The sequence below is a fragment of the Nicotiana tabacum genome, chromosome 7 (assembly GCF_000715075.1).
Source record: "Nicotiana tabacum cultivar K326 chromosome 7, ASM71507v2, whole genome shotgun sequence".
In the NCBI taxonomy this organism is placed as follows: Eukaryota; Viridiplantae; Streptophyta; class Magnoliopsida; order Solanales; family Solanaceae; genus Nicotiana; species Nicotiana tabacum.
Window position 1 is genome coordinate 179,851,765 of NC_134086.1, and position 15,728 is coordinate 179,867,492.

The window sequence follows — 15,728 nt, forward strand, 5'->3', positions numbered from 1 at the left end:
TTTTAACCCCCTCACACGTTGCCAAGGTAATGGATTAAATCCTCCCAGGATAAAACGGAATAAACCTTCCTACAACAGTGGCAATACAAACTGCAGGATACCAACGAACTCAAAGAACGGAGCAAAAACACACTTACGAATTTGAGAGAGAGAGAGACTGCGAATTAGGATGCAGTATATTCAGAAAGAAAGAACTTATAGAGTGTTTTTTGTATTTGGAAGATGCAGCCTTGCCTCAGAATTTATAGGCAAATATCAGAAGATGTGTCTGGAAAGGTGCCTTTTCAGAAAATACGCGGCCTACCGCGGTTCTACCGCGATCGCGGCCGAACCGCGGCCAGAGAGCCTCTCTGAATCTGACTGCCGCGATTCTACCGCGGTCGCGGCAGAACCGCGGCCAGCGAGGCCCTCTGAACGTTCAGCAGTGATTTGGCATTTAATTAATTATTAAATAATTAAATAAATTTTGTCCAAAAATAATCTTATCGATCGATCATTTGACAAATCCAAATCCGAGCGAGCGACGACGACGGCGCGAGGGTTGTCACACCTCCTTTTTACATACCCGAGAGGGTACAAAGGAGTTTTTTCCAATTAAAGGACAATCGAAACGGGATTGGTTTGTTTATTTCAGAGTCGTCACTTGGGAGATTTAGGGTGTCCCAAGTCACCAATTTTAATCCCGAATCGAGGAAAAGAATGACTCCATATTACAGTCTGCATACCAGAAATCCGGATAAGGAATTTTGTTAACCCGGGAGAAGGTGTTAGGCATTCCCGAGTTTCGTGGTTTTAGCACGATCGCTCAACTGTTATATTCGGCTTGATTATCTGATTTAATACAAATATGAACTTATGTGCAAATTTTATCTTTTAACCGCTTTATTATTATTGTTTTTAAAAGAAATGTGAACATCGCTTAAAACACGTCTTTGGACTGCGTCACATGAAATGCACCCACAATCCGGAACACGTTTTATTTGATGTTTTGGGATTTGGATTCGGGTCGCATGAAATGCACACCCAGGCTTAAGAAAGTAAAATATTAAGCACGCGCCTAAAGAGACTATCGCGTTATTATTTTGGGAATACCGTGAAATTCGCTAAACGGTCCTTCCGAACTCTAATTAAACCATACGTTTTGTGAGGGCCCCACAATCTATACGTTTTATTTGGCGAGGCTCGTCTCATTTTTATTTTAAAGGATAAACCTACAATGACTATATTTTCTATTAAGTTCGTCTCTAAAATAAAAGAAAATCTCTTAATTATTTACATGCTGAAAAACGTAACTTATTAGTTATTAGTTTACGGCTAATGCGAATGGAAAATTGCGATCGAGTTTGTGCAAAGAAAAACTGCTTTCATTTTATATTCTGTTATTCAATAATACTAGAACATGAGATTGACCATAATATCAAAAACAGATTAATTATTCTCCGATTAATTTAAACTAACATTATTAGATGAAGAAAGTATACATATGCAACCTCATTATTCATGAATCATTCAACTACATATTTATATGAAGAAAGAAAAATTATATTCAACCACGAATCTAAACAGGAGGAGTTCAACAGGAGCAAAGCCTGATTAATATTTCATTTTTGCTTCAAGCTGAGATTGTACAAATGTGTACCTGGAAACAGCAGTACAAGAACAAAAGAAGTAGGAGTCAGCAGCAATAATACTACAGCAACAGCAGGTTCAGCAACACCGCAAACCAGTAACAACCAGTAGAATAACCCCAGTAACAGATTGAAAACTCAGCAATACCAAAGTGCAATTGTAGTCAAAGCAGAAGAGAGACTGATACAAGATGCAATAGTTTACTGATTTTCAATAACACTCGAGAAAAGACAAACGGAATTTATTCAAGTAGAAGTTCAGGTTGTCTTTCTCTTTTACTCTCTAACACTCTTGAAATTTTCCAGAATGTATTACTCTCGAAAATATTCTCCCAATAATCTCTAAGTCTTCCTCTTAATGTTCAAGTTTTCTAAAACCTCTCTCCAGAATCCCCTTAATAATGTTCAACTCTCCTCCCCTCCCCTAGTCAAGAATGACCCTATATATAGCAAGGCAAGTCTTCAATTCCCAACCCCAAATTCTTCCCCCAATGGCATGCTTTGTCCCACTATTAAATGTTTTCTTTATTTTAAACTTTGTCCCCCATGCCTACATTAAATAAATACCACATTCCCAACCCATTACAATATGTCCCCCATGCCTACATTAAACAAGTACAAGATTCCTCTCCATTATGTTTTGTCTTGTCCCCCATTATATTAAACAAGTACATCAAAACTCCACCCCATTATATTTTGTCCCCATGCTTAACATAAAGAATCAAAATAATGTTCAATTACCAAACTACCCTTCCGACCTTATTGCAATTTACCATTTTACCCCTGAACGGATTGCAATTTACCAAACTACCCTCATCAGCTCTAAACACTCAATTAATCGTAACTTAACCAAAAGATAGCTAAGATGACCAATTTCTCAACAATCTTCAACAACAAATCATATGAACATAATGAACAACACAATCTCAAAATTAATGGAATGAATCAATCATATCGGGAACCAATCCTGGTTAATTTAGACCATGAATGTATGAGCAAGAATACAACAATACAAACAACAAAATACATGATTCAAACTAAATTAACAAATCAAAAACAAACATAAACTCACATTAAATCACTGGACTTAAACATGAACTTCAAACAAAGATGAACATGACCTAAATATATTTTTGAACAACAAACATGACGGATTCAATATGACTCAAACAACATTAATATTTTCTGGAAAATACATAACAACATGAAACAAATTGAAGAAATAATTAATTAAATTTCAATTTGAATCTAACAAATATTAAACTAACAAATATTCACTTAAACAATAATACAAACATGAAATAAACATGAAAAATAACTAATTAACTTCCATTTGAAATCTGAAAATTAATTCAACAAAAACACATGAACATGAACAAAATAAAAATCAAATATCTAACCATAGACATGAACAAAACAAACATTTGCCGATTTTAGATTCGAAAATATCAAAACAAAATACGGACAAAATAAAACTAAAAAATTACTAACCGGAGATGAACAACATACGTACGGACTATTTTGACGACCAAAGCATCGAACGAATGACGATGAACCTGGGTGGAAACAATCTGTTCGGAAATGACTCTCGTACCAAGATAACTTGACGTCGAAGACGACCGAAGAAAGGACGACCAAAGAAGCGTGGCAACCCGTCACAAGAAGATGGATGAAGCGGAAGGCAGCAGCACCCCGGAGACACAGTGGTCGCTGCTGCAGCGTCGCCTGGGCCTTGAACGTGAAGCAGCTGGGGCACGTTTGGTTGTTTGGATGGAGGAGATGAAGGCAGAAGAAGCAGCTCGGAGGAAGGCAGCCATGGCGATGAGCCTCGACGAAGCTGGGACAGCAGCGTCGGGGCAGCAGCAGCGGTGGCGCGGCAGGTTTTGGTCGTGACGAAGCAGCGGCGACAGGGCCTCGAACAATAGAAGGAGCAAACAGCGGGCTGGTAGATGCAGCAAGCAGAAGCAACTGGTGGTGGCGACGGACTGTTTTGACGGAGAAGATGAAGCTCAACCAAACGACGACGAACTGGAGCAACCATGGTGGACGAAGGAGATGAAGTGCTTGGGCAGCAGCTGTTTGGACGTGAAAGAGCAGAAGCAGCGGGTTGTTTGGACGACTAGGGTGTGTCGAAGAAGAAGGTAAAGGGCAGCCATGGATGCTTGGGGTGGTTTAGTTTTGGAGAGGAAGAAGATGGAGGGTGGCGGGTAGGCTTAGGTCTTTTTTTATGGTTTTTTGCTTTGTTTTGTTTTGTGTTGGATGAAAAATGAAGAGGGGTTGTTGGGTTAGTGGGTCAATCGGGCGGACCGGGTCGACCCGGTCTGAAGTGGACTGGGTCATGGAGAAGATTGGGCAATATTTTGGGCCTTTGGCTTACAATTGAAGAAGTGGCCCAATCCGATTTTCTTTTGTATTTTTTGTTCTCTTTTCTTCTTTTATTTTCTAAAACTAAATTATAAAAATACTTAAATTATTATTAAGAACTAAATAAAGTTATAAAAGCGCAAATTAACTCCACATAACAATTAACGCACAATTAAGTAATAATTAAGCATAAAATTGTATATTTGGACATTAAATGCTAAAAATGCAAAAGATGCCTATATTTGTAGTTTTCATTTTTGTAAAACTAATTTAATTACTAAAAATTGTAGAATTAAATTCTACATGCAAAATGCGACATATTTTTATATTTTTTTATTAATTTAACAAATAAGCAAACATAGACAAATACAAATAATTATCCAAAAATGTCACAAAAATACTCAAAATTGCACACCAAGGAAAATCAGTTTATTTTGCATTTTTGGGAGTATTTCTCATATAGGGCAAAAATCACGTGCTTACAGCTGCCCCTCTTTGCCCGAAGACACGAAGGGTTTTCGCGCAAAGATAAAGCGAGCGATTTTTGCCCATCCGAGTACTCCGTGTGAAGCATTTCTTTGAAAAAGATTTAACCGAACCTCTGCTTCAAAGGTTTCCTACATATCCCTGGCTAAAGGGGAATCAGGTTAATGTAGTTCGGGAAGTTTTTGGTAGCTGGGACTACCGTGGGACTGCAATGTTACTGTTGTTGCATGCTGTTATCACTGCTTACCGATCTCCTTATTACACCGTATTTAAAAGAAAACAAGAAGCTAGGCTAGACTGAAAATTTGTTCTTGTTGCCTTGCTTTCTTGTCGGCTTGTGTTTCCTCTGGTGTTTTTCTTCCTTGAATTTGGGAATGATACTGGCCCTTTGCTTTTCTGAATACCAGTTTTCGTCATTTTGTTTGGTCCGCTGGGGACATGGCTTTCTTCATTAAGCTTCTCGGCGGTTCCTCTAGGGGTACGACTCTCTTCATCAGATCTGTTATGCTGGGCATGATTTAATGTTCACATGCCACTTCTTTCAAAACGCGTCCTTTCTTCCTTTTGACTCAGGCGCTTGAATTTGTGTTGGGACCTCTCGCTGCAACCTTTTGCTTCCCGGTGCTGGGGATTTTTATTGTTTCCTGTTGGGGATTCCTGTTGTAACCTTCTACCTTCCGGTGGGGTTACTGATTTCAAAATCTGCAATATAAGCCTAAAAAGTATTCCTCTTGTTATACATGTGGGCGCCTGAATGAAAAAATATGAAATGTATGCCCGCATTATACTGGTGGGCGACCTAGAACAGAAAGTATTCCCGCATTATACTGGTGGGCGACCTAGAACATGAATGTATTCCCGCATTATACTGGTGGGCAACCTAGAACAGAAAGTATTCCCGCATTATACTGGTGGGCGACCTAGAACATGAATGTATTCCCGCATTATACTGGTGGGCGACCTAGAACAAAAAGTATTCTCGCATTATACTGGTGGGCAACCTAGAACATGGATGTATTCCCGCATTATACTGGTGGGCGACCTAGAACAGAAAGTATTCCCGCATTATACTGGTGGGCGACCTAGAACAGAAAGTATTCCCGCATTATACTGGTGGGCGACCTAGAACAGAAAGTATTCCCGCATTATACTGGTGGGCGACCTAGAACAGAAAGTATTCCCGCATTATACTGGTGGGCGACCTAGAACAGAATGTATTGAGTTTGTTTCCTCGTTATTCCGAGAAATTTTTTGACAACGGCAGAAAATTTTCTGCCCCGGTTTTGGTGATTTCCCTGGCTTCGCGCCCTACTGCCATCATCAACCTTTATTTTCCTGCAGCAGACAAAAAGGATTTAGTTAGTTTTAATCATGGTGGGAAGAGGTGTCTTTCCGGTAGGCGATGGTTTTTCTCTCTTGCTCTGTGCCCCCACAATTGGTTAGTGGACAAAGTTGCTTGCTGGGGCGACCCATCTGACGGGGATTGTTTTCCATTTATCCCCCTTTTCTGCTTTTCTCTTTACGGAACCAACTGTGGGAGTCTGCTTTTACTCCCGAAACCACTCCCTTTAGGAGTTTACTTCCTCCTAAGAATTGCAAGGCACAACAATGCATCGCCTGGGGCTAGCCTTTTAGGATGGTTGGGGTTATCTCGCCTCGGATGAATTCCCTTCGGTCTCTGGTAGTAAACTTTGAAAAATCCTTTTCAAAACAAATTTTTAGAAAGAAAAATGAAAAAGATAGAAAAGGAGAAAAATCTTTCTGAACCAATACTTGGTGGAAAAAGGAATTCAGAAGAACTTATCGGGATGACATGACTGGTCCTTGTGATCATGACTTGCACCATAGATTCCCGACCCAGTCTATTTGTATCAATCAACTTGCCCGATGACCTTACTTGCTGGGGATAAACGGGTGTTCCTTTCTTTGCGAACGTGGACCCTTTTGTTGATCTGTCTTGTCGTCTCATAGTGCCCTTCGAGGGGTTTTTACTAATGAGACTCTCTCTTTTCTCTCAGCTCCCGGCGTCTTATGGTGCCTGTGAAGGTTTTCACCGATAAGACTCTCTCATTTCATATCTCTCATCTTTCGTCGTCTTGTGGTGCCTGCGAAGGTTTTCACCGCCAAGACTCTCTCATTTTATTTCTTCAAAGGAGAATTGGAGTGCTGCCGATGTGACTCTCTCTTCTGGAGATCCCTTTGGACTATCAATTCATTCCCAGTTTCATGATCCTCTTCTTTGCCGGGGATCAGTGTATTATTCTCGGCTTTATTTGCATGACTTGGCACCTCTTGGATATAGATCGGGAGGTCTTTTGGACGTCGATGTTGGTTATGGTGTGGGGCTAAAAGGAAGGCTATCAAAAATGAAATAACTTGATGGGCGATCCACTACAACTTTTGGAATCAATCCTTTGATGGAACTTTAAAACATAACCTCTGCCCCAGTTTTCTTGCTCGGGGGATTTTTTTTTTTTTATGTTGAGCTATGTGTATTACGCACACTGTGCCTGTTATGCACACTTATGTACATTATGCACACTATGAACACTATGAACACTATGACCGAGCCGTGAGGCGCCTACGTATCCTCTTTGAGGAATCAGGTCAAACGTAGTTCCTACCGGTTTTGTTTTTCTTGTGATTTTATCTCTTTTTTTCATTTTCTTTTACAATTTTCTTTTTCCTTCTCTTTTTTTCATATATTTTTTTATTTTTTTTATTAGTGATTCCAAAAGAGGGATATGAAAGAATAACTTAAGGCTCAAAAGGGGGAAACAAGGGTAAAAAGTGTTTGGATAGAAGAAAGAATTGCCTCCGTCATTTCATTATCCAATAAGTACCAAGTACAAACAAACGAACCAATAATTGCCATAATCAAAGAAATTACGCATAATATCTCTTGACCGCATCCGAATTGATAGCCATGTCAACACATCTTCCCTCGATATCCGTCAAACACAAGGCACCGTTGGACAATACTCTGGTCACGATATAAGGCCCTTGCCAATTTGGGGCTAACTTGCCTTTTGCCTCGACCTGATGCGGGAGGATCCTTTTTAGTACCTGTTGCCCTACTTCAAACTTCCTTGGGCGTACCTTCTTATTATATGTTCTTGCCATTCTTTTCTGATACAGCTGACCATGGCACACTGCTGCCAATCTTTTCTCATCTATCAAGCTCAACTGTTCCAATCGAGCTTTGACCCATTCATTATCATCAATCTCGGCTTTAGCAACAATCCGTAGGGATGGAATTTCGACCTCCGCTGGTATTACGGCCTCAGTTCCGTACACCAACGAATAAGGAGTTGCACCTATGGAAGTCCGGACGGTAGTGCGATAACCCAACAAAGCAAAGGGTAATCTCTCGTGCCATTGTCTGGACCCTTCCACCATCTTCCGCAGTATCTTCTTGATGTTCTTATTGGCTGCTTCGACCGCTCCATTCGCCTTGGGACGATATGGGGTGGAATTGCGGTGTGTAATCTTGAATTGTTGGCATACCTCTCTCATCAGGCTGCTGTTAAGATTTGCATCGTTATCCGTGATGATTACTTTTGGGATCCCAAATCTGCAGATGATATGGGAGTGCACAAAATCCACCACTGCCTTTTTAGTTACCGACTTGAAGGTTTTAGCCTCAACCCATTTGGTGAAGTAGTCAATGGTTACTAGAATGAACCCATGACTGTTGGATGCTGCCGGCTCGATGGGTCCAATGACATCCATGCCCCATGCCACAAACGGCCAGGGCGCTGACATCGTATGTAACTTTGTCGGCGGAGAATGAATCAGATCTCCACGTATCTGACACTGATGGCATTTCCTCACAAAAGCGATACAGTCATGCTCCATGGTAAGCCAATAATACCCTGCTCGAAGGATATTCCTTGCCGATACATATCCGCTCATATGCGGCCCACAAATTCCAGCATGTACCTCTACCATAACCGTCGTGGCTTGACTGGCGTCTATACATCTTAACAATCCCAAATCCGGGGTTCTTCTGTATAACACTCCTCCGCTGAGGAAGAAACCATTCGACAAACGCCGGAGGGCTCTTTTCTGGTCTCCAGTGGCCTGTTCTGGGTATACCCCCATTTTGAGGTACTCCTTGATATCATGAAACCAAGGCTCGCCATCCGCTTCCTCTTCTACCGCGTTGCAATAAGCGTGTTGATCATGAACCTGGATGTGCAGAGGATCAACATACATTTTTTCAGGGTGGTGCAACATTGATGCTAAAGTGGCCAATGTATCCGCAACCTCGTTATGAACTCTCGGGATATGTTTGAATTTCACCGATCGAAATCGCTTGCTCAGATCGTGCAAGCATTGTCGATATGGTATGAGTTTCAGATCCTGTGTTTCCCATTCACCCTGAATCTGATGTACCAAGAGGTCCGAGTCTCCCAAGACCAAGACGTCTTGGACATCCATGTCTGCAGCTAATCGCAGACCCAAAATGCAAGCTTCATACTCGGCCATATTATTGGTGCAATAGAAGCGTAGTTGAGCCGTGACAGGATAATGGCGTCCTGTTTCAGAAATGAGTACTGCCCCTATTCCAACCCCTTTCGCGTTCGCAGCTCCATCGAAGAAAAGCTTCCAATCCGGTTCTTCGGGTAACTCCAGCTCATTTCTATGCATCACTTCTTCGTCGGGAAAATACGTTCTTAAAGGCTCGTATTTTTCATCGACGGGATTCTCTGCCAAATGGTCGGCCAACGCTTGGGCTTTCATGGCGGCCCTCGTCACATAGACGATATCGAACTCTGTGAGCAGAATTTGCCATTTGGCCAACCTTCCTGTGGGCATAGGCTTCTGAAAGATGTACTTCAAGGGGTCCAAACGGGATATGAGATAAGTAGTGTACGAGGATAAGTAGTGCTTCATCTTCTGAGCCACCCAGGTTAGGGCGCATCACGTTTTCTCGAGTTGGGTGTACTTTACCTCATATACTATGAACTTCTTGCTAAGATAGTAAATGGCCTGCTCCTTCCTTCCTGTGTCATCATGTTGACCCAGCACACAACCAAATGAATTTTCTAGTACCGTCAGATAAAGGATCAAAGGCTTCCCTGGTTTAGGCGGGACCAACACGGGTGGATTAGACAAGTACTCTTTGATTTGGTCGAAAGCCTCTTGACATTCTGCCGTCCAACTTACCGCAGCATCCTTTTTCAGCAGCCGAAATATGGGCTCACAAGTTGCTGTGAGTTGAGCGATGAACCTGCTAATGTAATTGAGTCTACCCAACAGACTCATTACCTCTGTTTTGTTCTTTGGCGGTGGCAAATCTCGGATGGATTCAATTTTGGATGGGTCTAACTCAATCCCCCGTCGACTGACGATGAATCCTAACAACTTTTCTGATGGAACCCCAAATGCGCATTTGGCCGGGTTGAGCTTGATATCATACCTTCGGAGTCTTTGGAAAAATCTCCTTAGGTCTGCTACATGATCTTCCTGATGCCAAGATTTTATGATCACATCATCTACGTACACCTCAATTTCTTTGTGTATCATGTCGTGAAACACAGCAGTCATTGCTCGCATGTACTTTGCCCCGACGTTCTTTAATCCGAACGACATTACCCGATAGCAGTAAGTTCCTCATGGCGTAATAAAAGCTGTCTTTTCCGCATCTTCCTCGTCCATTAGGACCTGATGATATCCCGCATAGCAATCTACAAAGGATCCGATCTCGCGTCCAGCGCAATTATCGATCAGGATATGGATGTTGGGCAGTGGAAAATTGTCCTTGGGACTTGCTTTGTTGAGATTGCGGTAGTCGACGCACACCCTGATTTTCCCATCCTTTTTTGGACCTGGTACCACATTGGCCAACCACTCGGGATATCGAGTGACCCGAATGACCTTCGCCTGCAACTGCTTGATCACCTCTTCTTTGATCTTTACACTCATCTCTGTTTTAAATTTCCTTAGCTTTTGCTTGACTGGAGGGTATGCCGGGTCAGTGGGCAATTTGTGAACCACTAAATTGGTGCTTAATCCCGGCATATCGTCATATGACCATGCAAAAACATCTTTGAATTCCATGAGGGTTTTGATCAATTCTTCCCTGACATTCGGCTCAATGTGGATGCTGATTTTGGTTTCTTGGACATTATCAGCGTCTCCTAGATTCACAGCCTCAGTGTCATTTAGGTTAGGCTTGGGCTTCTCTTCAAATTGGCACAGTTCTCGGTTTATCTCTTCGAAGGCCTTATCTTCGTCATATTCAGGTTCATCATCACTAACGACCTCTCGTATTATTAAGTCGGGCTCAGATTGATTCATTAGACTAGGTCGAAGATCCGCTGTGCATGCCATGTCATTAGAACCAGTAAAAAGAGAACTGTTCAGAAAGAAAAAGAACAAAACAAAATTAAAATGAGACATAGAAGAGAACTTTATTAAACTTGCGGGATAAAAGGGTTCACACTAAAACAAAATTAAAATTTTGATTACACCCTGGAATAATCCGAACAAAACAAAACAAACAAAACATAAATCAAAGCCTACTACCAAGACTCCCCTCGGATAGGAAGATGAGTAACTGTCCAATTGTTGGTTTTGGCCTCAGGCCCCACAAACTGTATCTCTGCTCTGCTGGAACCTTCTCCAGCTTCTACCATACTGACATCAGCGAATAGCCTCTCGAAACTCGCGCTTGCTTCCTATCTGCCGCGGTTGGTTTGAACCCCAATCCGAAAGTTTCCAGATTTTTAGGCAGGGAGACAGGTTAGACAATTCCCTGAAGCTCGACTCCCAGGCCCTTTCCCGGCACAAATCCATTACCCAGCATTTCAGATACCATCACGACTATTGCGGCAGCTACCCTAGGGTGCGGGAGGATTTCTCCTTCAGAAATTTTGTTTGCCAACACTGCATCGAAAATCTGGTAGATCCACGAACCTTTGTCATCATCGGTCTCTATGAAGGGCACAATGGCGCCACCCATGGTGCACGCCGTGTCCTCGCCGTGTAGTACGACCTCCTGCCTATCCCACTCGAACTTCACCATCTGATGTAGGGTGGAGGGCACTGCTTTGGCTGCATGAATCCACGGTCGTCCCAACAGAAGGTTATAAGATACTGTGGCATCCAACACCTGGAACTCCATGGTGAACAGGACTGGACCGATGGTCAATTCAAGCACAACATCCCCCACAGTGGCTGTTCCGTTTCCGTCAAACCCTCGGACGCAGATGCTATTCTTGTGGATTCTTTCGTGGTCGATTTTTAACTGGTTCAAAGTGGATAATGGACAAATATTGGCACTTGAACCGTTATCCACCAATACCCGAGTAACTACCGAGTTTTCACATTTGACAGTTAGGTAGAGAGCTTTATTATGCTCTGTACCTTCCATCGGTAGGTCATCATCTGAGAATGTTACCCTGTTCACCTCGAAAATCTTGTTGGCAATGGTTTCCAGGTGGTTTACCGAAATTTTGTTGGGCACGTGAGCTTCGTTTAATATCTTCATCAAGGCCCGACGATGCTCCTCGGAATGGATTAGTAATGACAGCAGCGAGATCTGGGCCGGTGTTTTCCTCAGCTGTTCGACCACGGAGTAGTCCTGCACTTTCATTTTCCTCAGGAACTCCTCAGCCTCTTCTTCGGACACAGGTTTTTTGGTTGCATCTGGGTTGGTTCTTCTCAGCTCCACCGGAGCAAAACACCGTCCTGATCGAGTCAGCCCTTGCGCTTCACAACTAACCTCCTCCACTTGTTTTCCCTTGTACATCACCACTGCCTTCTCGTATTTCCAAGGCACGGCCTTGCTATCAATCATAGGTAGCTGGACTACAGGCTTTATGGTGACGAGTTCTCTGTATACCCCCTTCAACACAACTGTAGGTGTGGGCGGAGTCCCTGATATTACCAACTTGTTTGGCTCGGGTTTGCTTGTTATGGCGGACGGGCTCTTTCCCAATATCACTACTGGCTTGACGCCTTCTCTCTGCGACTGTACCCTCGTTCCCCCATTGGTTGATCCTTCTTTCGGGGCGGCCTGGATCATCATCACTGTCTGTGAGGGTTTTCTCAGCTCTCCTCCCTCATACACTAACTCAATCATGTGAGTCTCGTGGTGCGCCGACAGTGAGTTCTGGTTGATGTTAGGAGCCTCCGGTGTCTGGACCTCGATCTTATTGGTGTCAATAAGATCCTGTATGGCATGCCTTAGTTTCCAACACTTTTCGATATCATGCCCCAGCATCCCTGAGCAGTATTCACAACTTATTGATCGATCCAAATTCTGGGGTGGGGGATTTGGTTCTCGAGTCTGGACAGGACTAACCAAACCCAGTTGCCTCAATTTGTGGAACAAAGCGGTGTAGGTTTCTCCCAACTCCATGAAAGTTCTGTGTTTCCGCAGCCTGTCATTCCTAGCATCTGGATTTCCCCGAAAGCCTGCCCCTGGCGGGTTTCTATACGCCCTTGGTGGAGGATAGGTGTTTTGTGGTGGTGTATAGGTGTTCTGGGGAGCCGGCGCGCGCCATTGTGGGCGAACCGGAGGCTGAGTGTATGTCTGGGCCTGGTGTACGGAGCAATGTGGTTCTTGAGGCGGATAGCAATGTTGCGGTGGGTTATATGGGTAGTTTGGCCTGTGAGGTCTGGGTTGGTTGTAGTGTGGCTTGCCAGCCCTGGACCAACTGCCTGCCTCGATCGTGGCAATTTCTTCTTTCTTTCTTCTTCCCAGCGCACCTCCCGTGCCGCTCTGAATAGCCTGGGTCGTGGCCTTGAGTGCCGAATAATTCAAGATTTTGTCAGACCTCAGACCTTCTTCTATCATGACCCTTATCTTCACTACCTCGTTGAAGGATTTTCCAACTGTCGTCACCAAGTGACCAAAGTAGGTTGGATCCAATGTTTGCAAGAAGTAGTTCACCATCTCTCCCTCTCTCATGGGAGGATCGACTCTGGCCGCTTGCTCTCTCCAACGGAACCCGTACTCACGAAAACTTTCCCCGGGCTTCTTCCCGATCCTCAACAACGTGAGACGGTCAGGGACTATCTCGAGGTTGTATTGGAAATGACCCGCGAAAGCCTGCGCCAGATCATCCCAAGTGTACCATCTACTGGAATCCTGCCTGGTATACCATTCTAGTGCGGATCCGCTCAGACTTTGGCCGAAATAAGCTATCAACAGCTCATCTTTGCCGCCTGCCCCTCTCATTTTGCTACAGAATCCCCGCAAATGTGCCATGGGATCACCGTGCCCTTCATATAAATCAAACTTAGGCATCTTGAAACCAGCCGGGAGTTGGACATCCAGGAAAGGGCATAGATCTTTGTAAGCCACGCTGACTTGGTTGCCCAATTCGTGCAGGTTCCTGAAGGACTGCTCCAGGCTTTTGAACTTCCTCAATACCTCATCCTGTTCAGGGGCTTTAACCGGCTTTTCAATCTCTGCCGGTACCTCAAAGTGCAGATTGTAGGCCTGTGGTTCGGGGGCATGGAATGTAGGCTCAGGGGGATAGTATGGCGTATCGTGAGCATGAAATAATCACTCGCTGGTCGTTCTTTGCAGGGTGGCTGATGTGGGTCCCACAAAGGTGGGAACATTTGGTGTTGGGAGAGGTTGATGGGGTGGTGGAGCTTGGGAATCATGAGAGCTTCTCTCCTGATGATAACGGGTATTTAGGAGGCTTGTTGAAGGGCCGGGGTGAGGGTATTCCGGCATGTGCCCCAGTGGCTCAGGGCTCTTTTGTGCTTTGGCTAGGGCTAGCTGCATTGCATTCATCTCTAGTCCCATCCTTTCAATCTTTTCCATCGCTTCCTTTAACAACTGGCTCATCGGCCTTTCCTCCTCGGTACTGTTCTCTGAAGTAGTCATGCTTGCTGCAACCGGTCCTTTGGATCTGGTTTGGTAAGGGTGTGTTGCCAAAACTCTTTAACAACTAACTGTCCGGAAACAGCCAACAACAAACTTTGTTAGCGTTAGAGATCAACAGATTTGATAACAACACCTTGGGGATGTAATGCTCCTAGGCAGTTAACCATTTCTAACATGCTATGCTTCAAACAACATGCATCATCCCAGCTTACTCATTTGTCCTTTTTAAAGTACTTTGAAAACCCTGTATTTTATTTTATTTTTGTATTTTCTTCTCTTTTTCTTTCTTTCTTTCTTTCTTTATTAAAGGCGGTCGAATCTTATGGGGATTGCCTACGTATCACGTCCCCGCGCGAATCAGACCGGGCGTAGTTCTGCCATAAAGTAAGGAACACAAAATTCTTTTGGAATCATTAAATTCATTCTCAAAATTTTGCTATTACAAATTACTTCAAACAAGGAACAGCAATAGTACAGACTCCACAGTTCTTAACCCGATTTGACTAAAAGCAAAGAAATCAACATATGGGAAAGCAACAAAGCCAAATAAATAGGACTCGACCAAAGATTAATTTTTCAACTTAGGGGCCCGCGAGGCATCGTTCGGCCTTTCCGCGACCCTTGGTGTGAGGTCCCTCTGCAAGCTCTTCAACTCGTTCATAATCCGGTGGACGCAGCCCATGATGGAAACAAGGAGGGTCTTTCGAGGTATTCGCTCACATGCTAGGAATTTCATGTAGATGTAATGCCCAATTTCGTCAATCCTTCCTCGAATGTTGTCCCTTTCAATGAACAATTGCCTGATTTGTCGGTTCTTCAATCCCAATGCCTGAGCATTGTCGGCAAGTCGATCCTGGAACAACTCCATTTGTCTTTCCATGCAGGCCATCGTATCGTAACAATGTCTTCTGTCGGCCTGGGCATCTCGTGCTTGTTTGATGATCCGATCATGTAAAGTGGAGTTCGTTTCCCTTAATATCCCGATGCTCATTTCATAATCCCTTATGACCTGTTGCAGACGCTGCCTCCGGGCCATTGTGCATCTTGCCCATCTGACCTTCATCCTTGCTACGCGAGCTTCTGATTGTTCTAATTCTTCTTGGCTTTGGACGACCTGATTTTTCAAGCTTGCTATCAACCTCTCGTCGGAGCGACGTTTCTGTCGGTCAATGTTACTTTTGCTGGCTTGATGTAGGCGGGCTTTTAGTGTCTGGTTCTCTTGGGCTAGCTTGTTCTTTTCGCTCTGCTCCGAGGCAATTTGCACATTGTTCTCAAATATAAGCCTTTCAACTTGTTGCTTTAGCCTCCCGATTTCAACCCGGTAACCTTCCTCCCTTTTTAACCATCCCCATTGCTCATGTGAATCATCCGTGAATTGTTGGATGTGAGCTCTTTTA